The 25,877-nt window shown below is 44.0% G+C and overlaps 1 protein-coding gene and 1 long non-coding RNA gene across 2 annotated transcripts in view; one reads left to right on the top strand and one right to left on the bottom strand.

The window, feature by feature from the left end:
• Kcnj5 (potassium inwardly rectifying channel subfamily J member 5) overlaps positions 1-18,407 on the bottom strand; it is a 26,677-nt gene extending 8,270 nt beyond the window's left edge. The window contains exon 1 of the mRNA XM_005330740.5: positions 18,092-18,407. The gene's annotated coding sequence lies outside the window, so the exon portion shown is untranslated. The remainder of the gene's footprint in view (positions 1-18,091) is intronic.
• LOC120889755 (uncharacterized) overlaps positions 18,093-25,877 on the top strand; it is a 19,824-nt gene continuing 12,039 nt past the window's right edge. Inside the window, exon 1 of the long non-coding RNA XR_005733852.2 lies at positions 18,093-18,499. This is a non-coding gene — a long non-coding RNA (uncharacterized LOC120889755). The remainder of the gene's footprint in view (positions 18,500-25,877) is intronic.

Here is a 25,877-nt window from a genome sequence, read left to right as displayed (position 1 = left end):
TCTCTCTCTCTCTCTCTCTCTCTCTCTCTCTCTCTTTCTTTGCTGGGGATTGAATCCAGGGTCTCACACATGCTAGACAAAGTGCTCTACTGCTGAACTCCATGCCCCAACCTTGTCATCATGTTGATTTCTAAGAGCCTCTCTCCCTCCATTAGCATGAAAGCTCCAAAGGGGCATAATTTTGAGTTCACTTTGTTCCCTTACATTTTTCAAGCACCTAGAGGATAGCCTGGTATGTATCATCTACACAAAGGAAGGTAGTGAATAAAATTGATGACTAAATAAGAAGAATAAGAAGGCAAAGACCCATTAAGGGTGGGTGACACTCAAGTCACCAAATAAGAAAGTGGTTAAAGCCAATATTTGGGATGCTATTTACCTAGCCCAAAGTCTGTGTTCTTTCCTTTAGACCTCATTGTCTCCCTTCCTTTCATCTAGGAGATTTTAGCCACAGAGAGGAAAAGGCAGTGTGTGTCTGTTTGCCAAGTGGTCACTCCTCCCACTACGGAATCTGTGACTGTCTGAGCACTTACTAAAATGATGAATTGCTGTGGAGATATCTAAAAAGAACAAATTTTTAAAAATTGCTGTGGAGATACACTCTTTAAAAATGTGATCCATTTATTCCCTACAAAGTTGAGACAGAATATTCACACGCCAAGATCTTCAAAAGGACTGTTTGTTGGAGGATGTGCCATACTTCAAAGAGACATCAGACACCTGCAATATACAATTGACTATTTTTCTGATATTCTGCTCAAACCCATTTAAAATGCTTTAAGACTCTGATGAAATTAGGCAAGACTGTGAATATCTCTGCAATTAATAAGAAGAGCTTAAATTTCTGAGCATCATGAGCCAGGCATTTCCCTAAGAAATTTATATCCGTTAGCTCATGTAATCCTACCATAAAGCTATTAGACAAATAGTTATTATCTGTTCAGTTTTTAGAAGAAGAAAATGAAGCTTGCGTAGCATGTGGCCAAGTCAGGTTTTGGATCTAGGTTTATCTGGCTCTAGCCCAAGGACTTAACCACAGCCCTCAGTGTTCTATGGCTTAGACCTCAACTGATGAACTCTCCCTCCAGAAAGTTCTACAAGCACTGATCCTTGGAAAGTCACAGTAGGCCGTACTATAATTTAACACTTCTTCATCATTGTAACCAAGTTTTCCTGGGTTTCATAGGTATACTCCTTCCCAGGAGTAGGACTTGCCAGTTCCCCCTAATTTCTTTCTTTGTCCTGATTGAGAACTACAGTGTGCCTTGACCCCTCTGTGATCTGGCAAGTCATTTTTTTTTTCTCTTGCAGGCTAAACCCAAGCCTTGAACATTCCCAGGCACTCTTGATGAACTGTTAAGGTGGTTGCTTGAAACACCAAAAATTCTAACATATTGCTAAACATGCAGAAACTACCCTTAGCCTTGAGCCAAATTCCTTAAAAGCCCATTAGATTTCACACCCTGACCTGTGCTGAGGACATCCTTAGATAGAATATTCCTTTTCTTGCTATTCATTCCTCTATAAATTCCCCTAAGAGATGCATTGGACTGATCACCCTGATCAGTGCTTATTTCTTTGAAATCCCAACCAGCCCCATCTTGGGATGGTTTGGGGGCAGTCCCGTGTGGGAACTCCACCACTTTTGAGGCTATTCCAGGGGTTTGGCTGGACAGAACTGTGCTCTGAAAAACCTTGTGTATGTATGTTCTATAAGCCACTGAGCCAACTTATTGACCAACCAAGGCAATTTCACACACCCTGGGAGGTCAGATGACCCTGACAGACCTCTTCCTTTGTTGCCTGGGTGATTGCAGCAATTTCAAGGTAACCTCAAAAAATACCATATTGGAGAGTCATTCAAAGGGCTAGTTATCTCAGACATCCATCGGCCATTCTGCACAGAGCCACCTGCTCCCTCACATGGCAATTAGAAAGATAAATGAAACACAGAGGGAAATGCTTGGAGCTTCTTTGCAGAATTCCAAGCAGGATTTTGCTCTAGCTGTAGGTACAGGTCTTGTACTGAAAACCTGATCGGAGATGCCCAGAGATGATGAGATACACTGTTAACTCCGTGTGCTCCTGGAAACTCTAGCTCCTGAAATCCAGACAGAGTTCTGATAGGAGTGTTGTTGTGGACTGCCCCAGCAGCTGCTGTTGGGTGGGGCAGGCACAATGCCACAAGGGTGAATCATGGGCCAGGACACTTGGGAAAGCATATTCTCCTGCCCTCAGCTCTTGGGGGAGAACAGCTTTTTGCTGATTTTCTGCACTGTTTCCTTCTTTATTTTTAAACATATTCTCATACGTTCTTGCATGCTGTACTAGAAACAGAAAGATGTTTTCTAGGACACCTCAGCCTACGTCTGAAAACTTTTCATGTCTGGCAGACAGAAAAAGGAGGCTTACTTCTGATTTAAGATCAGTATACCTTCTCCGTATGCACTGGAATCATAAGTTATTCCTGACTTGACCCAGGGTGAGATCTGCATTCTAGCTCAATGTCCAACAAACTTGTTCTGTGGTCCATAGAAAAATAATCCTAACTTTCTTTGTCTCAATTTCTTTGCTCAAAATCTTGAATAATACTCTTTGCCCCTGGGAGCCATTGCAGGGATCTGTGGCAAGAATATATGATACGGACATAAATATAAGTATAAATGTACATTTAGTCATGCACTGCATAATGACACTTTGGTCATATTAATGCATATAAAATGGTGGTCCCACAGATCATACAGCCTAATGACATTGTAGGCATCTTAATTTGTGTAAATATGCTCCATGATGTTTCCACAACAATGAATCACCTAATGATGCATTTTCCAGAATGCATTTCTGTCATTGAATTTGCATTGAGTTTAAATGTAATGCAAAGTTCCATTAACTCTATTTTAAAAATAAGGTCAGGAATATTTAAGTTAAGCATCTAATGCCCTAGTGGTGATTTGCAGCGTAGACTTTAAGCTGACTGGCATAGAGCCTCTACTATTTTAATGGTGAGTAACTTGCCATCCTAGAACTCCTGTTCTGCATTGCTGTTTGCCCATCACAGATTCTCAGGAGCAATAGAGATGGACTTCCTTAATAAAGTTTTCAAGATCCATTCTATTAATTATACACCCATTCGGCAAGCGTTGAGGAACTACGTATAGTAGTCCTGTGTTTAGAACTGGCCATAAAGCAATGAAGAGGGTAAATGCAGACCCATCCCTCCTGGAGTTTATACTCTCGTACTGCCTCTTTGAACCTAGGGTTTGTGTAGAACCGTGTGTAGAGAGAGAAGCAGAAAGAAAAGTCATGGGCTTGGCTGAGAGCAGCCGAGTAGCCTGGCTGCTCTCTGCAGAATGCAAGACAAAGCACTGACTTCAGCCAATCCTATTACACCTCATCAAGCCCATTACTGCTCTTCATCTTCTGGCCTCCCCTGTGCCCACGGATGGAAAGCTTTGCACAGACAGGATGAAAACCCCTGGGAAAGACAGAGCTTCAAGTCCAGCAAAGAGGTTTAATCCCTTTGATATAAAGCATGAGTGGAGAGACTCAAAAGAGGTCAAATCAAAGGGAGTTGTATTTTAGATGATGCATGAGTGAATCTGATATCCACTTAAATGGAAGGAATTCTACAAACACCCACCACAGTGCAGAAAGCTCTGCATCATGGGGTGGCCTAGAATGCCAGGAGCACAGCCATAGAGGTTTGTTAGGAGCACACCCAGGGCTCTGCAGGGCTTCCTGGAGAAAGCACTGAGCTGGGAGTCTTGTCTCAGACTTAGTTTCCCTATCTGTGAAAATGGGAGCCACAAATATCTCCATGGATTTCCTCCTCTCTCTCTGGGTTGACAACTTCCTTCTCTGAGATTTAAGGCTTACAGTGAGGCTGGAGGAAGAGTAATGGAGGAGGCCATATTAGTTCCATGTTGTTATGTTTGAATTCTATGAATCTATATGGCTGTATTGGTTGTTAAAATATAAAAATGCTCCAAATTGGTTGGTGAATAGGCTGGCCCAGTTGCCTCAAGAGCTCTCACGGTTAGCAGGGAGGATTAAAGCTGCCATAAATTGAGTATATACTGCACAGAGCATGTGTAAGTGGCAGAATTCTAAGATGGCTGCATGATTCCTGCCCCACAGTATACACTCCCTGAATAATCTGGGGACTTGGGGTTGGGACCCTCATTACCCACAATTAGAGTCACCTTGAATAAAGGAAGGTCATGTGGGTCAAACTAATCATATAAGCCCTTAGAAGGGACTGGACTTTTCCTGAAGCAGGAAATGCATCACTAGAGGAGTTAGATGAAGGGAAGATTTCTCATTTGCTTTAAAGATGGAGGGGACCACATGACAGGAAATGTGATGACTTCTAGGTGCTGAGACAGCCCCCAGGCAACAGCCAGCAGGGCAGCAGTCCTACAATTGTGAAGAACTGAATTCTGACAACCACCGGAGCTTGGAAGAGGACCCTGGGTTCCAGATGAGAACATCGACACCACCAACCACTTTGACTTTGGCCTTGTGAGAACCAGGCAGAGAACAGTCACAAAATGGACTTCTGACCTACAGACCTGTGAACTAATAAACATGTTGTTCGAAGCCATTAAGTCTGTGGTCATCCACTACAGCCAAAATAGAAATAGAGTATAGAAAGGAATACTGATGATTTTCTTAAGTATCGCAAATGTTTAAGAAACCAGACTCTGGCACCAGATTGCCCAGGTTCCTGTTCTACCTTAAGCTGAGGCACTTTGGAGAAAGTTATTTCTCTAAGTCTCAGTTATTTCATCTGCAAAATGAGGGTGAGAATAATACCAATCAAAGAACGTTGCTGGGAAGATTAAAGGAAAAGTGCATGAACTGTGTGTGGCTCTCTCAGGGCTGGGGAAGTGTCAGCAGCGGGCTCCCATAAGCTTCATTTCATTAACTCTGCAAGTGTGATTTTATCTTCATTTTACAAAAAGGGAAGCTAGGAGCTTAGAAATCTTGCCTAGGGTTCACTACCAGTGTGTAGTCCTTAGTGGCTGGACTTGGGTGTAAATGCTCCTTGCAGAGGTCTGGGATCTCTCCAGTTTCTGTAGGATTCTAGGTGGTAACCCCCTGGTCTGCTGCCCCATGAAGCTGTGCCTTCTAAGAGCTGTTCCTTTTGGCAGAGCCTGTGCTGCCTCCCGGTTCCGGAGTGTTTGCTTTGGGAGCCCTTGTCCCTGGCCCGCAGCTGCCAGCTTCTCGCTTCCGGGGTCTCCAGCGCGCTCCCCCAACCCCCGCCTCCTGCCCGGGGAGAGGCGGAGGGAAGCAGCTGCCAGACTTCGAGCTTGGGGACTCGGAAGCCCCAGGCGTGGCGGGGAAGCCCTGAGCTCAGCACAGATGGGGGAGCCCTCAGCGTCGCTCCCACACCGGCAGGTCCAGAGTGCAGCAGAGACCCGGCCTGACCCAGAGTGCAGACCCCCGGACCCCAGAGCTTCTGCCTGCAGGTCTCAGGGAATGTAACGCAGGAGGCTTTCAGTGAAACCTCCCAGCAGCAGGCCCCAGACAATGAATGCCCTTACTGGGGTTAGAAACTGAATTCTTGCCTTTGCTATGCTCTTGAGTACCTTTGCAGCTACATTAGTTCAGACGCCACATGGGCGACAAGCCACAGGGGCCCTCAGCTTTCTCCAAACAGAAATAGCAGCTGAGAGAGGCCAGAAGGAGCCCACTGAGAGAGGAGACAGAGGCACTGTCCCCCAGGAACTAGCCTGATGGCCCAGGAACCCTAGCCAGGGAGAGAGCAGACAAAGCCCAGATCCCTGATTCGGGTCCCTCATCCTCAAAAAAGGGTTAGCCCAATCCAGCCTCTCTGAACCTGTGTCCTAACCACACTAACGGGTTGGCTCCTCCCAGGAGGTCAGTACTGGTTTCCTGGCTTTTCAAAATTACCAGCCTTAAAACAAAACAAAATTCTTTTTGGTGCACTCTGAGATTTAATGGCACAGAGCCCAGGAGTAATAAATCTTTAAAAAAAAACATCAGGTGTTTTGTTTAAAAACTTCAACATTGTGCAGTTATTGATTCTATCAGCTTAGGTGCAGAAGATCCATTTTTTCTTGAATTCCTAGGTATTGAACCCAAATAAATCTGGGTCATAGCATAAGAGGTAGTAGGTGTGAATGCTCAGGAGGAATTTCAGGAGAAACTGACAAACGGCTTCTTCCTATCCACCCAGTCAGCAACCCCCACTGAATACTAGCATTATGATGGGCCCTCAGGGTAGAACCTCACTTCAAGGGCTTTCCTGTGCTTTCCATCCACCAGAGGATCTTATTGAAATGCAGGCTTTGAATCATTAGATCTGGGTTCCCCAAATTTTCATTTTATCTAAGGAGCTTCCTGTGATGTTGACACTGCTGGTTCTCAGTCTGCATTCAGCAGCAAGGCTGCACCTTGGGTGCACTTGCAATCAGCCCTGGCCACAGGTGACTCTAACAGGCAAAGACATTGAGGATCACAGTTATATTCTCTGCCCTGAAGGAGCTTATAGGTTAGTGATGAGCAAACAGGCCAACAGATCAACCCATAGACAGTGATAGAGAAACTGAGGTGCAGTTTTTAATTTGGTTTGGCAGGGATGGGTAAGGAAGGTTCAGGAAAGCTGTGGTACAGAGGGTGCCAGGGAAGTGGGTGAGGCAGGAAAGCTTTCTGGTATGAGAACAGGGGGCCAAATAGGAAAAATAGCTTAGGTTTTGAATGTCCATTATATACCATCTCTGTACTAGTTTTTTTTTAATGCATTGTATCATTTAATACTTGAATACATCTGTCAAAATTGTAGCCTCATTGTACAGTTCACAAAAGCCCAGCGATTGGTGGTATGTTTACAGGCACAGAACTATGGAGAGGTAGGACAAGTTTCTCAGGACTGGTTGCTTTTCTGCAGCTCTTGGGTTTCATCAGGTTGCTCTAAGCCTCCATGAGGGTCAGGCCCAGGATGTAGCCAGACTAACAGATGTCTGAACTGTGCCAGGAAAGCAATGTATTTTGTCTGTGCATACCTGCTATGCAGAGGCTGCCAGTGGCATGGCTGTGCCTCTCTGGTGGGTCTCTGTTCTCCCTCCACCCTCTGGCTCTTCTCTAGAGTGCTCCCTGCTCATCTGACAGTGCTCCTGGGCTTTTCAAAACTACAACAATCTTGCCCCCAAATATCCGTAATTACTCCAAGGACACGGGTATCCACATGGCCCAGATAGCATTGGCTGTTCTGGTAGAATGACTAGGAGCATCCCCTTCTCTCTTGGAAATGTCTGCTCAGACAGTGGACTCCCTACAAGGAAAAGACCACTAGCTAGCAGCCACCAATTTTACTCTTAAGGTCTGGATTTTCCCTCATCCAAGATGGGTCTGCTTCTGCCAGGAGCAAGGGAAAATATGCAATTTTTCCTGAATTTCTCAGCTCATGGGGCTGGACATGCCATAGTAACCAGAACCTTTGGGTTGGTGCAGAACTCTGCCTCCTATAGAAGTCAGTGAATGTGGCTGCTGGATGGGATCTTTCAATATGGACACATTATATTTGATTATTAGTCATATACAGATAATAGGCTTTTTTCTATTTTTATTCAGATGCAATTTCTTACATCTCATTATCACATTTTTGATAAAGATTTAAAATATTAATTCTCTTTAGTCTAGGAAAGTAATGATACAAATACATGGTTAATGCACCCAAAACTAGTTCTGGGCTAATGGGTTGTAATAAGGAGTGGGGGACTGTGGTGAACTGAGCACACATGCAGTAAAAAAGAGGGCAATCTCTCCTTGGCTCTAGCTAATTATTGCCGTGCCAGAATGTGGAGTTGATACTGCAAGATCCTTCACTTTCTTTTTCCAAAAAATCTAGAAATTAAAACATTTGAACATGAAATTACCCCCTCCCCCAAAATAACAAATTCGACAACTTTAGAAATATTATGCAAGCCAAAGAAAAGTCATCTGTGAATTAGATTCACAGCTGCCAATTTATGTTTCTGGGCCACTCAGTCAGAGAGAGACCTTTTCTTCCTAGGGACACCTTGGATTGTACTTTGAGTTATGCTCAGCATGGTGCTAAGAACTGTGATAGTGCCAATAAATTCTCTTCAAAGCTTTCCTCTTTGGATTATTGGGTCTGCCATAAATGCTGCCTGTCAATCTCCAGGACAAAGAAAGACAGGAGGCTGAGGGTGGGGGTCGGGGGAGAGGAGAGTTCACTCTGGGATGCATGCCATAGCAAAGAGGGGGTCAAGGGTTTGCCTCCTCCATTCCCACCAGTTTGATTCCCATGGTCCTAACTAGTCCTGTCTGTTGTCCACTTCTTCAGCCCCTTCCATCATGCAGACGGCTGCTAGGACAGTCCCTGTTCTTAAAGTGCATCTCCTGCCTGGCTGCCTTCTCCTTCCTAACTGGCACCACTTGCAAAACAGAGAACAGCATGTTAGATAATGGTGGTAGTCCTCTATGTCACTAAAGGAAGAAATGGCTTTCGATGAGAAGAGATTTCTGACAATGCTATAAATACACTCAGAGGAGAGCTCTAAGGACAGGAGGGTGGAGCAGATGACTTCAGTCCACCACAGTCCCCACTCCTTATTGTGTCCCATTAGCCCAGAGCTGGTTTCTGGCTCAGATGGAACTGATGCGGATAATCAGTGGTTTGGGAATTATGGCACAACAGGACTGCGCAGGTCTGTCACATGAGTGGAGTTAGATCCCAGATGCTGATATTTATGCCCAGGATGTTCCTTGCTCCCATGGGCTCAGAAGTTCAGGAATGCATTGTCCTTTCAGCTGTGCCCCAAGCAGAAGGCCCAAGAAGGAGTTTCTTCTAAGTTCTCCCACTGCTAAAGTGGATAAGTCTCCTGTGTCTGTGAGCCATGTGCCAGGAGCAGGTCAAGGGGCCGACAGTGGAATGTGGAGCCAGGGACAATGTGGATCTCAGAATAGGTGGTGTTAGATAGAACACTTCATCACCACAGAGCTGTCTCTGCACAGTGTTCTCCAATTGCAGAACTGCTAAGGCCTCTGAAAAAGGGACTTCTCAGGGGGATGAGGACCCACCGCATCAGCCTTGTCCTATCCCTGGGGAGCTGTCACAGACTCACATCCTCCCCTGCTCAGGGCATCCCTCTGGCCTGCATCCTGGGCTGTCCCTGCCTTCAGAGGGGAGCTCTTAAATCCGGTCCCTCAGCACAGGTGGGATTACTGTTGAGAACAAAGTCAAGGGGGGTGGATCAGGATGCAGGACTGAGATTACTGCCAGAGTGATGCAACTTTGCCTCATTTTGATTCTGAGTCCTTTGACCAGGGTGGGTCCTTTTAAAAGCACCTAACCTATCAGTGCTATGTTCCCCATGCCCTTTGCATTCTTTTTTGCTTGTTTTAAATATGTGCTTAATTTATCTCCTGCAGTAGGTTGTACTGACTTCTTGTTTTTCTTTGCAAATTAGCTCTGGAAGTATGTCAGCGAGTGAGTGTGTGTGTGTGTGTGTGTGTGAGCACATACACACATGCAGGTGCTGCTCTTAACTAGTGCCTTACCTATGTTTCCTGATCATCACAACGATGTTATTAGTATGATGTGTCCATCATACAGATAAGGAGACTGAGATTCAGAGCAGAGAAGGAACTTGCCCAAGGCCACATGGCTCTGAAGCAGCAGAGCCTGGCTTTGAACTGATCTTGGCCTGAGTCCAATTCTCCTACTTTGTGTCCGTCAGAATCCAGTCATCTTGATTCTGAATTACAATCTTGACTCTCCTGGCCTCAACCTATGCCATGGATCCATGTTACTCTCAATGTCCTCATCCTGATTGTTTTTCTATATGAGAAATGAAAATACCCATGAGGATCATAATGGTAAAGAAACATCTTCCATTTTATCATGAAAATTCTATCCAACCAACTTCTAGTAGAATGTAACTTGACCCACTTAATCCAAATTGGCATAGGTTAAGAGCAGATATAAAGTATAAAATAATATCAGTATTATTATTCTTCAAAATTATCATTGTGGAATAATAATGGTAATTTGCATCTCTCTTGGGCTCTTTCAGAACTCTTGAGTCAGCTCAAGACAATCCTACAATTTCAGTCCCATTTTGCAGATGGATAGTTTAGTTGCCCAAGGGCACACAAATGCCGGTTAATTTGCTTCCAGGATGGTGGCGTTGTAGATGCAGGAACACTTGTGAAGTGTTTTGAAATACAAGCACTGAAAGACTTAAGTGGGCCTAACAGGTGGTCCTGACTTCTGGCTGAACAGCAAACGAGTCACTTAATATCAAATGGGGAACCAGAAGGTGAGCTTGGGGTTTTAGGCACCTGGGCAGCCCATACAAGGAGGAGATAGGTTACTCAATTAGATTGCATCCTCGATGGATCCCCTACCACAAATCTAAGAAAGCAATAAAACTTCCTGTATAGATCTGGGGAGGAACAAGTACCTGAATAGAAGGGCTGTGGACTACTGCTATGGTTGCTCTGTCACTAAGGAAGCAGCAATACTGAGATTCTGTGTGTAAAAGATAACAAGGAGAGAGGGAAGGACTAAACGGTATTTCACTTAAGGGTTTTTCAAGAAAGACAGCGTTCTTGTCTGAAATGAGAGCAGGCAGGCTTGGCAAATTTTGCTTCAATTCTTTGCAGAAAATAGAGACAAAAAGGGATTTAAAAGATCCACTTGAGCATATCTAAGTGAGTCTTAATATATTCAGCAGTTTTTAAAAGGACAGATATTAAGCTTAATTTGAGATATGCAATCTAGATTTGAAAGACTTAATCACATGTGAGTACCTTTCAAGTCATTAATTATTGAGAGTACACCTATGGAGCAGGAAGTAAGCTTGTGACAGAAGTTCCCAGCCTGCTTGGCTCCCATTTCCTTAAGAGGAACATCTCATTGCCCTCCCTGGTGAGCTGCTATGGGCCACTCGGGGCTCCTTACATACACTTGCTTTGATACGCAGCCCTGACTTACCTGTACAATCTACATGTCCTTTGCAGAGGATGGAGGGATAATTGTCAGGAAAAGGGCATGAAAATCAAATTAACTCATCTTACATTTCCCCTGCATTTGTTTCTGTCTAGTATTTTTCCTTTTTAGGCCTACTCTCTCTTTGAAAGCAAGCAGCATAGTTATGACACAATTTCTTCATTGTAACCCTACACCGCATGTATTCTGCATTAAATACGAAGGGGGATTAATAATTAAATCAAAATGAAAAACCACTTGTTTCCTTTCTACAACCCCAGGGACAGATTTCCTGGGCCGGTGCCAATTTATCAGCAATGATTAGGGAATATGACAGAAATGCAGAGAGGATACGAGCAATAAAGCAAGATGATGTGAATATGAATATATTTATATACAAGTCAAAAACAAGGCCTGGGAAGAGAAGATAGATGGACTAGTGAGTGAGAAAGAACCAAGGAAACAGGGCATAATAGGTAAAATCCCAGTGATCACAGCTGAAACCTGTTGGTACATACCATATACTAGATTTTATTCTAAATGCTTTGTCTGTATAAATTCATTGAACCACTTCAGAGACCATGTGAGGCAGTTACTATTTGTCCCATTTTACAGCCGAGGACACTGAAGCAGAGGAAGGGGAGTGGCTGTTCTGGAGATAGTAAGTTGTTGATCTGGATTTAAACCCAGGCTGACTGGCCTAAAGAAAGTAGGGAAAAGAGGGTGCCCCCCAAAACCCAAGAAAGGGTAAATCCTGGGAGAATGAATGAAAAAAAAAAAAAAAGCCAGTGAGACTAAAAACATAAAGTGAAGAGAACAGGGGAATTAGAGTATGGAGATGAGGTAAAAAGAGGGTAAAAAAGCAAAGGATCAAAAGGAAAGGTGAAGTGAGGGTGAATGGAGGTGTCAAATGAGAGCTGGGGAGAAGGAAAGAAAGAGCAGATAAGAGAGAGAACACGTGCACTGAAAACCCACTGTCACTCACTTCCCATGTGCCCCCTCATTTGACCTTTTCCATGCGATTTTGAGGTCATTGTTGTTATCGGTCCCACTTTCTGGAAAGTGAACTGAAGGTCTGAGAAACTCAGAGGTGCTCAAGGTCACACAGTTTGTTCCTGGCAGAACAAAAAAGAACTGCTGACAACTACAAAATGACAAAGAAAGAAATCAAAAGATAGCTTGAAAAAAATGGACTGGAAGACTCAAAATGGTAAAGGCTTAATATAAATTCCTAGCAAAATCCCACAATATTTTCTTTTAGACATAGATAAAATTACCTTAAGATTTATAGGGAAAGACAAAAGAATTAACATAGATAAAATGATTTTGGAAAAGAATAAAGTAGAAGGAATCAGTCTACCCAATTTTAAGATTTATTATTGGCACTGGCAAAAGAACAGACATATAGATCAATTTGACAGATCAGAGAGCCCCAAAATAGACCTTCAACAAAACAGACAACAAAAGTGCAAAAGAAATTCAATGGAGGAAAGACAGCTTTTTCAACAAATAGCAAAGGAGTAATCTCACATCCATAGGGAAAACCAAAATAAGCCTTGACATGAGTTTCAGAACTTATATAAAAATTAACCCCAAATGGATCATGGACTTCAATGGAAAAGAGAAAACTATAAAACTTTTGGAGAAAAACTGATAAAGTTCATCAGAATTGAAAATATTTGCTTTGAAAAATACCGTGTTAAGAAGATAAAAAGCCAAATTATGGAGTAGGAGAAAATATTTGCACACAAAGGAATAGTATCTAGAATATATAAAGAACTCTCAAAATTCATATGAAACAACAACACAAAAATCAATCCTGGGTCTGACACATTTTGCCAAAGAGGATATGTAGAAGGCAAACAAGCACACAAAAAGATGATCATCATCCTTAGCCATTAAAAGATGCAAATTAAAACCACAATAAGTTATCATTAAAAATAAAAATAAATTAAATTTAAATTAAATTAAAATTAAAAATAGCAATAACACCAAATGTTGGCAAGGATACAGAAAAACTGGATCACTTGTACATTGCTGGCAGGAATTCAAAACTGTATAGTCACTGTGGAAAAAACAGTTTGACAGCTAACAAAACCCCCCAAACTCCTAAACGTGTAACTACCATATGACCCAGCAATTGCACTTCTGGGCATTTATCCCAGAGAAATGAACACTTACGTTCACACAAAAACTAGTAGACAAATATTTATAGAAGCTTTATTGGTAACAGTCCCAATCTGTGAACAACTCAAATGACTTTCAATGGATAGATGGATAAATAAACTGTGATACATTCATGCTATGGACTAAAACACGCAGGCATGCGCATGCATGCCTACACACACACACACACACACACACACACACACACACACACATACACACCCTTTGTTGAATCTTCAGGGATTATGTTGAGTGAAGAAAGCCAATTCCAAAAGGTTACATGCTATTTATATAACATTTGAGATGACAAAAATTATAGAAATGGAGAACAGATTAGTGATTGCCAGGGTTTGGTCAGGTGGGTGGCAAGTCTGTGTGGCAATAATAGAAACATTTTCATACTTGTGTGGATGAAAATGTTGTTCTATTATAGATTATTTATTACTTTGGACATTGTAGTAGTATAATTTTGCAAGTTGTTACCATTGAGAGCAACTGGGCAAAGAGTATGGTAGTTTTCTCTGTATCATTTCTTGACTCACATGCAAATATACAATTATCTAAAAATAAAAATGTTTAATAAAAGAAAATTGGGAGGATGAATGTAGTAAGAAGAGGAACAGAGCCAAAGAAGTACTAAAGGGCAGGTATGGTCAAGAGGAGAAAGAGACAGAGTAGAGAGAGAAAAGATGCAAACTGAGTGAGGGACAGAGGGCAAGGATCGGGGAGGAAATAAAATGTGACTCAGTTTGAATGCTTATGGGAAGGAGTTGGGGACATCCACAGATCTGAGGCAGGGGCAGGCTTCCCAGGTCCATCTGTGAGGCCCAGGCCCACGCCAGGCTCCCATTCTCAGACTCTGCTCTTGCAGCCTCACTCCCCACTACCCCATATCTAACCTGTTCCCTACCTATTCAAGCCACTTGTTGGATCACCTGTCTCCACTCCACCACCAGCAGACCTTTCCTGTTTCCCCCTGGCTCTGCCTCCTGTGGCCTTTTGTGCATCTCTCTAGTGGTACCCAGCACCCTACCATCCAGGCTGTAATTTATTCCTGGGCAGGTCTGCCTTTCCCCAAAGGGGGTTTGGGGGTAGACACAGTGTACAAATGATCTAGTCTTCTATCTCAGTTTCCTGTACAAGGTCTAGCCTGTGTAGAAGTGCTGTACACACTTTAAAAGGGATATGAATGACATTTTGAGTCCATCTGATAAAGGACATTTTGCAAAGCAACCAAGGCTACCTAACTTGGACTGGGAAAGCCTTCAGACCTAGGTGTCCATTAGGTTTGCTGTGCTATAAGGCAGCCTTTGTTTGTAGGGGTCCCTGAGACCTAGACATCCATGGATTCTCCTAGTCCTGGGGGATAGCCACCTTGCTGGAGTAGAGGCAGTGCCTCATGCCAGTGACTCTTCTGAGCTCCTTCCCATTAGGCTTAAGTACTGAGTACTGAGTGGCTCAAGCTTGCCCAAGGTTAAGGTGGGGGAAATAGGGGGCAGAACTTGAGAAAAAGACACAGGTAGCATCTGAAGTCCTCTTGGCTCTTTCTTTCTGATCACAAGCAGTGGTGTAGGATAATGGCATTGGGGCCTCCCTGAATGAGATTGGGAGTCTGGAATGTGAGAGGAGGGGTGTGTGTGTGTGTGTGTGTGTGTGTGTGTGTGTGTGTGTGTGCGCGCGCGCCTCCAACAACCAAATCAAAAGAAGGAGAGTAGACTACAACCTTGAGCTGACCCCACCCTGACCCTACTGGGACCACCACCTTTCTTGTTTCCAGACTCTCTTGCCACCACGTGGGTTAGATCCCTGGTGACCAGGAAGTGCTGATGCCACCTACTGACAAGTTAAATTACCCCTGACCTTTAACCTCCAGCCTGCTCTAGTCTGGAATGACAATGGGACTTAACATTTAAGCCCCAGCCAGAATCTCAGGGTCTTGGTGTTAAAGGTTTGGCTCTGATATTTAACTTAACACAGCTCTTGGCAAGGGTTACTGCCATCCTGGGCTCTGTTGACTAGAATAGCTCCTTTATCTGAATTGAATGTCAAGGTAGGAGGAACTAGATATGCCTGGGGGTGGGGGTGGGGGCTGGCCAGCCACTCCATCCTTTAGTTTTGTGAAGGTGAAAGTGAAGCTATCTGCTCTGCTTTAAAATAATTTCAGAGAAAGCCACTTCACAATCTTTTTGAAAAAATACATTCAGGTATTTTTAATGCCTCCCTTCCATTCTTTGTATTGGAATTCCCAATTCTTGTCTTTATTAAAGATAGAAAAACTCCCGCATGGCCAAAAACTGCCTTAGAGGTCATCTGATGTTGGGTCCTCTCTTACAAACAATGCCAGCTTTTCATGACTGGATTGGTGTGCAGTGCAAGCACAGTGAAAAGTGTAATTTAAAAATGGATTCTAGTCCCCTTGCATTCTCTCCATCATCCCTCCAACCCCAGCCTAAAAATTCAATCAGTATTAGCTCAGAAATTGCAAGCTTTCCCTAACATTCTCCCAAATGGAAAGCATAACCCTGCCCAAGTGATCCCATTCCAAGGTCTTCAAAACTTAATTATCCCTGGCACATGCCAGGTGATCAAACAAATGGTTGTTGAACTGATCTTAAAACAACAACAACAACAAAAAAATAGATGCAGTTTTCATGTATAGAAATGCCTAGTATACCCACTGGTGCCTTTGCCCACTGAAGGCTTGGAGAATCCTGTCATTTAAGAGAAAATGGGAATTGGAGAATGGACACTCTGGTTATTTCCTCCTTAACCTGGGGTTAATTTCATCATAGATGACCAGAGCACCTTAACTGTCTCTCTAATTCCTAGAAAAGAAGCCCAGTCAAGTGCTTGAGAAAGCCCCAAGGGGGATCTTGCTATGTTGCCTGCATCAGGGGCAATGAGAATACTGTGACAAAGACACACTGATGTGTTGTGCATGCTGGCAGGCTCAGGAAACCCACGTTGGGGGAATCCCACAGAGATCTGACTTCATGCAGAGAAGGCAGCTAAGCTTTGAGAACAGCCCTGGTGGTGGTGGTGGGGGGGAGCAGCATGCCCCATATCCTGCTCACCCTTTGCCCCTGCCTCCTCCTCCAGCTACAGCACTGGATTTCTGTTTAATGCAGACATGCTCCTTAAGTAAGAAATGCTGCCTGTGAGTAATGCCAGCAGTTTCTTGCTGCTTTTGGAGAGTCTTGCCTGAGTGTTTGGTCTCCTTTCTAAGGGAGAGCTAGGTAGCAAGTCTGGGGAAGATTGCTGGGCATTGCAGAGTGTGCAGCAAGTTCTCTTACAATGGTGGCTCTGCTGGTGTGCTTCCAAGAAGTACGGACCCTATATTCCAGGACCCTCACTGAGTACACTATACTTCTAAGCAGAATGACATATCTTGGTTTAGCTCAATAGTCTACAATCCCAGTGAAGCTGACCAATATTTGCTTACCAAAGCCTAAAGCACGGCTCTGCTCTCTGACTCACACATCATTCCCTCTGCTCTGTTCATCTGCCAGATTCTAGGAAGATGGTTGATGGGATTTACGTGGGATCTAAGCAAAAGGCATGGATCTGGGAGGGCAGGGACATCTTGCAGGGTTTTTGTATAATAATAAAAAGACCCCGAATTCTAAGCCAGTGGACAAGGAATTAGAAAATAATAGCGCTGCCACTTAGTACTCAGCATGCTGCGATAATGCTCATTTATAAAACAGGAGAACCAAGCTCTGCCTCACAGGGCTGGTGTGTGGATTAACTCAAGTAAACGTGTCCTAGTCAGCACCTTGGTTTCATAAATATCAGCTTCTTTTCACTACCTCTTTCTCACCTGGGAAAGTGTTTTGTGAACCAGAACGTTCTAGAATGTATAGCTTACTTGTGATAAGACAGGTACATTTTGGAGTTGGACCCAGGTGAGAATCTCTCTTTATAAGTTGTTTGCCTCAAGCAAGTTATACAGCCTCTCTTGGCTGCCATTTCTCACCTGTGGAGTGAGTACAACAATCTCTGCTTCATTAAGAGGATTAAAACAGAGTAAATTACTTGGCAAACAGGTATGTTCCCATTGATCATCTTTCGGTGTTTGAAAGAGCTCTTGGAATACATACTGGACTGGCTCCCCTCTTTGCCCATTTTGGGGTAGCCCCTGGAACTTTGGGGAGGAAACTAAATTGGAGGAGTCAGCATTGACCTAAGTCTGCTCAGAAGCTCAGGGACAGGAGAAGCTGTGGAAAGGATAAACAGAACCACAGGTCACTGGAGCAGCTCTCCAGGGATATACACCAGTTTGAGGAGAAAGAGTATAAAGACAGTGTGGCTTTTTCCTATTCCTTATTCCCTGCCCTTGGTTCCTTGACCCCCAGGTCAGTCTTTCAGAACAGTTTGAAAGATGTCTAAAAAGAAAGAGGGAAGCAAGCAGGACGTGACCTAGTGACCTGGGCAGAGGACAGGGCAGAAATAATAAGGCCACATTCCCAATATGCCAAGACTTAAAAGGGAAAGCAAGACTAAGCTGAGGATCTAAGGCTGAGGTAGCTGCTATTCCCACCCTGGCCCTCTCTGCCCCCACCTAAAGGTAGAATCATTACCAAAGGCAGTTGCCCCACCCCACCCCAGTGCCCTAGCCTCTTAAAACAATGAAAGGAGATTCCAGGCATTTCAGGTACCCAGTCTCCTACTGGGGAGGAAGATGGTTACAGCACTCTGGATGCTGGGCTCCCCAGGCCCAGGGTGACCCACTGCCTACTGCTGGGACATCTCTCAAATTTCCTGTCTGAACTTTGGACCAGCCCTGATCTTTTCCTTATTCCTCTGCCCTTTCTCCCCGCATCTGGCAGTTTCTCTGCAACAGCTTGCTCCCATGGGGTGATGGGCACCCCCAGAGTGTCGCTTCTGCCTTTCAGAACCAGTGAACCCAGGTGAGAAATGGAGGAGGAAAAGAAGACAACTTACTTGTTGAGATCGGAGCTTCCAAGTCCCACTGATGCTAACTTCTGGGATGTCCCTTAAGGCTGCGCAGGAGGCTTTCAGAGCTTTTGAGGCGACTCTCCAGCCCCAGCCATTACCCCACCGAGTAGCTGCAGCCTAGAGCCTCTCCCTTGTTGTGGGTCTTGTGGGCAGAGGCAGAGGCATCTAAATCATCCTCTCTCTGTGTCTTCACTCGCCAGCCTCTTCAGTCACTCCCTTCTAATAGCAAGAGAGCGCAGCCAGAGGCGCTCGCTCTCTTCCTCTTTCCCTGCCTCCCTCCCCTCTCTCCTCCCTCCTGTCTCCCAGGGTTCTCCTCCCTCTCCCCCCAGCACAAATGAATCTCCGGATAATAACGAGATTTAAAGGGCCACGGGCAAAGGCCGCAGAGGGCGGGTAAGGTGGGGATGGGGCGGGCGCGGCTCGCAAAGAAGAGGAAAGCAGAGAGAGGCAGGCCGGCAGGCAGGCCGCCTCTCTCTTCCCCGCTGTCCACTGTCGCTCCTGTCTGCGCTATCATCCTGCTACATCCCGGCAGGTGGAACTAGAGTGCTTTGGGTCGCCCAGGCAGGTGTAAGGATCAGTGACCCGGGTGCGCGGGTGTCTCAGCGCCCCATGCATGTGTGGAAACGCCCCCGTGTGTGAACGTCCACGTGTGCGCGCGTGTACATGTGTGAGCACCTGCGTGCGCGCGCGTGGGTGCACGTGCGTGAGCATCTGTGTTCATGTGGTTTAGTGGGTGCGGTAGAGCAGACAGAAAAAATTCAGGGCTGAAAAACCTTAGCTCAAAGCCTTGAAGGGGCAACTCAGTCGCTGCGGTGCGTCGAGGGGGCGGTTGGCAGTATTTTGGTGCCTTTCCTGAGATGCAACGCCACAGGTGGAGACTTTCCTTTGGAAAGTCGGGAACTACTGTCTGGGCTCCACATTCACACGCAGATAGTTGTTGCTTCTGTGGCTGGGGTCAGGGTCTTGGGACCTGATCCACTGGCTGAGGGTGAAGGTCCAGAGACAGGGAACAGGTATGTGGTCTCCTCCCCCACCCACCCTACAGCACAAATGTCTTGTGACTGGTGGGTAGAAATGTCAGGGAAAGGAGTTAGTGGAAGCAGAATGTGTTCCTAGGCACTGGCAGGGCCTCCTCACCACCTCCCTGCCCTCCCTTTTGGATTCCTTCTGTCCTTGAGGAAAGATGATTGCATGAATCTATTTGATTCCTGTGAGACGCAGGAAAAGCAGGTGCAGACATCACCCTGCAAAGGGAGGGCTACTGTCTGTGATCTGGTCCCTTCAAGGTAGCCTTTCTTACCTTTGCTCCTTGTCTTAGCTGTTACCCAGTCTTTTTGAGTTTAATAACCCCCTTCCAGGACCTGTGTATGTTTCCCCCCCTCAGTGACAGACACATCTAGCTCCAATGTACTGTATCTCCAGCACCTAGGCCCAGTGGGTGGATATTTATCATGTGAATGAAGACTACCAGGAAACTGGTTTATTCAATTGCAATGAGAAAAATGCTTGTCACTGGGATTAGAGTGCACTGACTCTATCCTTGCTGTGGAGACTAGCATCCACAGCCCACTGCCCTGTCCCTATCCAGGGAACAGTGCTCAGAGTAGTCCCCTGGACACACTCCTTTTCTGTCTGTAGAGAGCCTGATCATTCAGTGTGGCTGCAATAGGCTCTGACTAAACTAGGAAATCTCTGTCTTGGTGCTCATTCATTGCATGCTGGTGGATCTTATGGTTTAACAGAAAGTATTTAATTTTTTCATTTCCTAGTTCTTGGCAAAGGCTTTAACTATGTAGCTCTGAGGTCTGGATAACACACTCAAAGCATTAACTGAGTCTGGAAGGGGTGCTCTGTTCTGGAGCAGCAATGGCCTTTGGATTGAGTATAAAGACCATGATGTTCCTTCTGCCCTATGGGAGAGCTTGACTCATTTTACAGTGAAGCACAGGATGGTCTGGAAAATACTGCTTTACGAATAGTCTCTCTGTGATTTGACCTTGGACTGAGAAAAAAAAAAAATCAATATCCAGTTCTCCGCCCAAACCTGAAAGATGAGAAGTAAGAGTATTGTAGTGACTGGTTGTTGCAAACTTAGGGTAGCCTGGTCTTTTCCATCCCATGTTTTCAAAGAGTACAAATGACATTTGACAGTAGGTGACACAATTTCAGAACAACTCAGGGAGATTTGGAAGGTGCTAAGTGTATTTTCATTGGCTGAAAATTGATGAGGAGATGCTATAAAGCAACAGAGAATTTATGTGTCTTATCACTGTTAATTAGAGTGCAAACCCATCTCCTCTGTCCCCTTTTATCTGCTTCTTTTACCTTCTTTCATGGAGTAGGAGATGAATTCACAATTAAAGTTTTCTCTTTAGAACATGACACTTACAGGAAATTATTTTTTGTCCTATTTATAGAAATTCCATTTGCATTTATGAGGTTGGTAATGTCTCATAAATATTTCCTGCCAGATAAAATATTAATTAAAAGAGTTTGTTCAGTTATACTCTGAAATTCTAACTAAATCTCTTCTAAGACAAACATTTAAAATTAATTCTTCTCATTGTCAGGAGAATTTCTCATACATTACTTGTGTAGGTTAATAAACTTATCTAGAAACAGATATCCATCAATTTGTGAAATATACATTCTCAATATTTAACAAATCGTCATGTGTCTAGGACCCAGTAATAAAACATTGCAAAACCATTGAATTCTCTCTGAATTACCTCTTTGGATCCCTGGGGAAAGAAGTGACAGTCTGAACTTGATGTTTCTGTTTGCTAAGGTTCCTTTATACTAAAACTGCACATGCACTGCATGCACGCGCACATACACACACACCCCTATTCAATCAGTGAACATTGACTACATACATAGTAGCCCCCCCTTACCTACTGTTGCACTTTTCTGTTTCATTTACCTGTAGTTAGCTGTGGCCTGAAAATATCAAATGGAAATTTCAGAAATAGGCAGTTCTTAAGTTTTATATTGTGTGTCATTCTGAGTACATGATGAAATTTTGCCCCATCCCAGCACATGAATCATCCCTCTGTCCAGTGTATCCACACTATATATGCTACCTACCCATTACTGACTTAGTAGCTATCTAGGTTAACAAATTGATTATAGTTTCTCATTGCTCATGTTCTGGTAATCCATATTTTATTTCTGTTTGGTCAGTTTTTTCACTGCCGTGACTCAAATATCCAACCAGAACAATTATAGAGGAGGAAAAGTTTATCTGGGTCCTCACAGTTTCTGTGGTCTCTATCCATAGACAGTGGCTTCATTCTTCAGGACTCCAGGTGAGGCAGGAACAACATGATTGTGGCAGAGGGAGCAGCTCACATGATGATCAGAAGCAGAGAGAGACTCTACTCTCCAGATACAAAATATATACCACATAACCACACCTCTAATGAACCACTTCCTCCAGCCACACCCCACCCGCCTCTACTTACCACCCAGTTAATCCCATCAGGGATCGATTCACTGATTAGGTTAAGGCTCTAATCCGATCATTTCTCCTTCAAACCTTTTTGCATTGTCTCACATATGAGTTTTAAGGGACATCACATCTAAACCATAACAATTTTGTAATAGTTTCAAAACATAAGAGTCATGGCAGCTATTCAGAAATAACGTAAAGGAAACTTCAAAGTGCTTCTTTTAGCTGAGAAGATGAAAGTTCACAATTTAATAAAGAAAGAAAACATACCATATCATGGTGGCTATGGTCTACAGAAAAAAGGAAACTTCTATCTATTAAATTGTGAACAAGGAACAAGAAATCTGTGCTAGTTTTGCTGTCACAACTCAAACTACAAAAGTTATTGCCCCATTTTGTGGGGAATGCTTGGTTAAGATGCAAAAGGCATTACATTTGGGTATGTATGTGTAGGAAAATACGTAGTCTATGTGAGGTTTGACACTCTCCTGATGTTAGACATTCACTGGGAGTTTTGGAACTTCTCCCCCACAGTCAAGGGAAGACAACTGTACATATTTTATATTTGCTTACTTTTTGGGTTGATTAAGGCCTGCTATGTTCGAGACACTTCCACAGTTGCAATAAGAGAATCTAAAAAGCATAATGGTGGACTTTGATAAAAAATGCCTCTCATCTAATAGGGAAGGTCAGCATATATGCAGGAAAATTAGCAGATACATTAACAGTATGGGATTTTAATTCCTGGGTGATATTTGGGTAATGATATTGAATCCACAGGAATGCTAACAAGTTTGGAGAGATGAAGAGCCCAGGGCGGCCTCTGGCCGTCAGGCTACATGAGAGAAATGAACTGGAAGGGCAGCCAGGATTTGCATATAAAGACAACAGCAAGGGTATGAACCAGGGTTGGGCTAGTCAAGGCTCCCCATGTTGGAGGACCAGAAGTAAGAGAGCGATTGTGTCTGGGGGTCTAGGGAAGATAGAGTGATTGATGACAGTGGCTATAATTAGTTGAGTGCCTACTATGCGTAGGCTACTGGAAGTGCCTACGATCTCTGCTAGGTGCTTCACAGGAGTAATTGCTTATAATTTTCTTAACAAGTTCATGAGGAAACAGGCTCAGACAAGTGAAATAGCCTTTCATTGGCAGTTATTAATAGCGAATTTCAGAGCTTTTATCAGATCTCAATTTTATTAGATTCTAAAATCCTCTTTCAAATGGTTAGAGGCTGCATTGTGTTCCTCCCAAATTCATGTGTTGAAATCCTAATCCCCAGTGCCTCCGCATATGACTGTATTTGGAGATGGCCTCTAAAGAGTTAATTAAATTGAAACCATTAGGATAAACCCTCATTCAATTAGATCCATGACCTTATAAGAAGAGGACATTTGGATACAAGGAGACATCAGGGACACTCAGGCGTAAAAGAAAGATCATGCAATGGTCCTGTGCAAGCCAAGGAGAGAGGCCTCAGGAGAGCCCAGACCCATCAACACTTTGATCCTGGACTTGCAGCCTCAAGACAGTGAGAAATAAATTTCTGTCGTTTAAGCACCTTGTCTGTGATACAGTATTTAGCTATGGAACTCCTAGTAAACTGATATTATGTCTCTCAGAAGGGGCTTGTATCCCAAGCTATGGAATTTGGACTTTATTCTGCAGGTGGGAAGTACTTATTGTAGATTTGGTGAGACTTCCATGGGAGTGGTTTATATATTTTTTTATTCATCTACCCATTCTAGTGATTAATTACAGAGTGGCTGTTTGTGACCTCCATTACTGCAGGGATCATATTTGTCACATTCACCTCTGAGCACCACTTGCTCCCAGTGCCAAGCACAGCATCTGGTGTATAGTAGATGATTAACACATATTGTTGAATGGAAGAAAGAATGTAGGCTACATACCAGGGATGGAAAAAATGATAAGGCAATGCAGAGTTTGTTTCCTAGGACTTCACAGTCTGGTGAAGATGGTAGTCGGTGTACAACTAGTTCCACAAAGGAATATGCCTATGGTGGGGTGGAGATTATCAAGCAGTGCCCTGCTACAGAGCTTTACAAAGAAAGAGATTGTCTATAACTGTTCTATATTATATGGCACTGTGACTGTCGAACATGTGAAATGTGGCTACTGTGATGAAGAAATGGAATTTAAATTTTAATTTCAAAAGGTGCCATGGCTGGTGGCAATCATATAGCACATCCAGGCTCGGAGGCAGGGAGAATGTTGGTTGACTGGGTGCTGGTGTTGGTCTGAGGTGATAGGGGTGTAAGAAGAGCACAGGAACAAAGAACCTAATGAGGTACATTGTCCTACACAGTTTGGCAGCAATAACACCACCCCCTGGGAGTGTGTAAGAAATGCAGTCTCCCAGGCTCCACCCTCTCTGCCTGTTCAAAGAAAATCTTCATTTTAATAAGATTCTCAAGGGACACGTATGCACACTGGGGCTTGGGTGAGTGCAGTATAAAAGGCACAGCTGAGAAAGAATCAATAGAACCAAGTGTCTGATAGCATCCAGGGATCAAAAGAGCAGAGGAATAAAACTAGACAACTTGGATCTGAACTGGACTAAGCTACCCTGAATCTTCAGGGATCCAGAGCTCTCCTTCCTTTGGGGATAGCGTGTCCCTTCGGCTTTCCTCCATTAGAGCTCTGACCACATGTGATGGGATTTCTATGGCCTGTCTCTTACCAGCCACCTACAAATTCCTTGAGAGTGAGGATCTGGGCTTTTAAAATCCCTGTACTCCCAGTGTCTGGCATCCTGCTTTTTGGTTAGCAGATGTGTCCAGAATGCATGCATTCTCATGACAAGAATCAGAAAGCCAGGCGGAGTAAGTAGGTGGTGGAAAGGGAGAGCTGCAGAGTTTAGTTTTAGATGGGTAGCATACTAGCTGAAGGCTGGGGGAGGCCCTAAGTTAATTGTATGAGAAGAGTCAGGGATGGAGTTGAGGGAGCTGGGAACAGAGAGGTAGACTTTGGGATGTCATCTGTACAGAGAGAAGACAGAAACTCTGAGAATAGTTTAGATACCTGGAGAAGGGTGGAGAGGAAAGGGGTAAGAAGGTACTGGGGGTCATGCTCATGTCCTGCACAATGGAGAAGGAGGAGGATGTGGAATGGGAGACAGAGAAATAAATGGTCAATATGGCCAGAGGATCCTCAACCAGGGTGGCAACAACATGTGGAATGGACATCAACAGTCAGTGTACCAGATTCATTCATTAATAATAGATTTATTTTGTAGTATTTAGCTCATGAAACCTTGTACTCAGTACAGCAGGGGGCCAGATTATGAAGCCATAGATCCAAAAAAAATCAAGGAAAAATGGGCCAAGGAGGGGCAGGAGGACTCCACCTTTGATCATGCTGGCAAGTTGTCATAACTTACTTCCTAGGATGTGTTAAATATATCTCATATTCATCTTAAAAGAAAAATAAACGTGCTGTCTGGAAAAGCAGCCGATATTCGGTTCTGGGCTTCTTCCAGTGGATAAAACTTCCCCTTGTCACTTCAGGATCCAAGTGCGGTTTTTCATTGAAATTCATTGAATTTGGACTGAAACACCAATGGTAGCTTCGCCTTTCCTAAAACAAGCTTCCTCTTTCTGGATTTCCTTTCATTCACGAGCCCAGGGCATGTGCCAGAGAGATATTTTTTCATAATTGGCTGAACATTTGATTTTAATTGAACCGACAAAGGTGCTCCTAAGGGGCGGAGCCTCCACAGCGCCAAGACTCTGGTCACCGTCCAACTGCCTTGAGCTTTCTTACTGCACTTCTAAGAATAAATATTTTTCTTTCAATTCAGCAAAGGGAGATGCTATTGGGAAAGAAAATAAAATTCCTTCATAACTCTATTGATAGGAATCTCAATTCGGTCTGGTGAAACCTCCATGCAAATGCTGATTAGGAAACACAGGGTCCTTTTCTGGTGGTGTTTCCACAAGGGGCCGTTTGCGCCATCTCGTGGTCGGAAAAGATTCTACACTAGGTAGAAAGCCTATATTCTCCATTCTTTCGTGTTCTTTGGTTTTTATGAAAGTAATACGTGCATGTATTTGAAGCATCACGTTGTTATAAGTAGTTTGAAATGAAAAGAGTCAGGCCTCTTCTTCAATCTCCCAGTCTCCAGAGGCCACCTCTTTCCTTTGGCCACTGGTTCCCCCGGGTTTTGCTGCATATCTCTAACCAACACACAGTAATTCTACGTACTTCCATTTTAAGGCCTATTACTTTTTCATTATCGAAGGTGGAAGCTTAGCTCTCTTTTCTCCCTGGTTCTCCCGACCACACACCTGTGCCCTTCG

This window comes from Ictidomys tridecemlineatus, chromosome 4, assembly GCF_052094955.1.
Source record: "Ictidomys tridecemlineatus isolate mIctTri1 chromosome 4, mIctTri1.hap1, whole genome shotgun sequence".
NCBI lineage: Eukaryota > Metazoa > Chordata > Mammalia > Rodentia > Sciuridae > Ictidomys > Ictidomys tridecemlineatus.
This window is presented reverse-complemented; position numbering and strand designations above follow the sequence as displayed.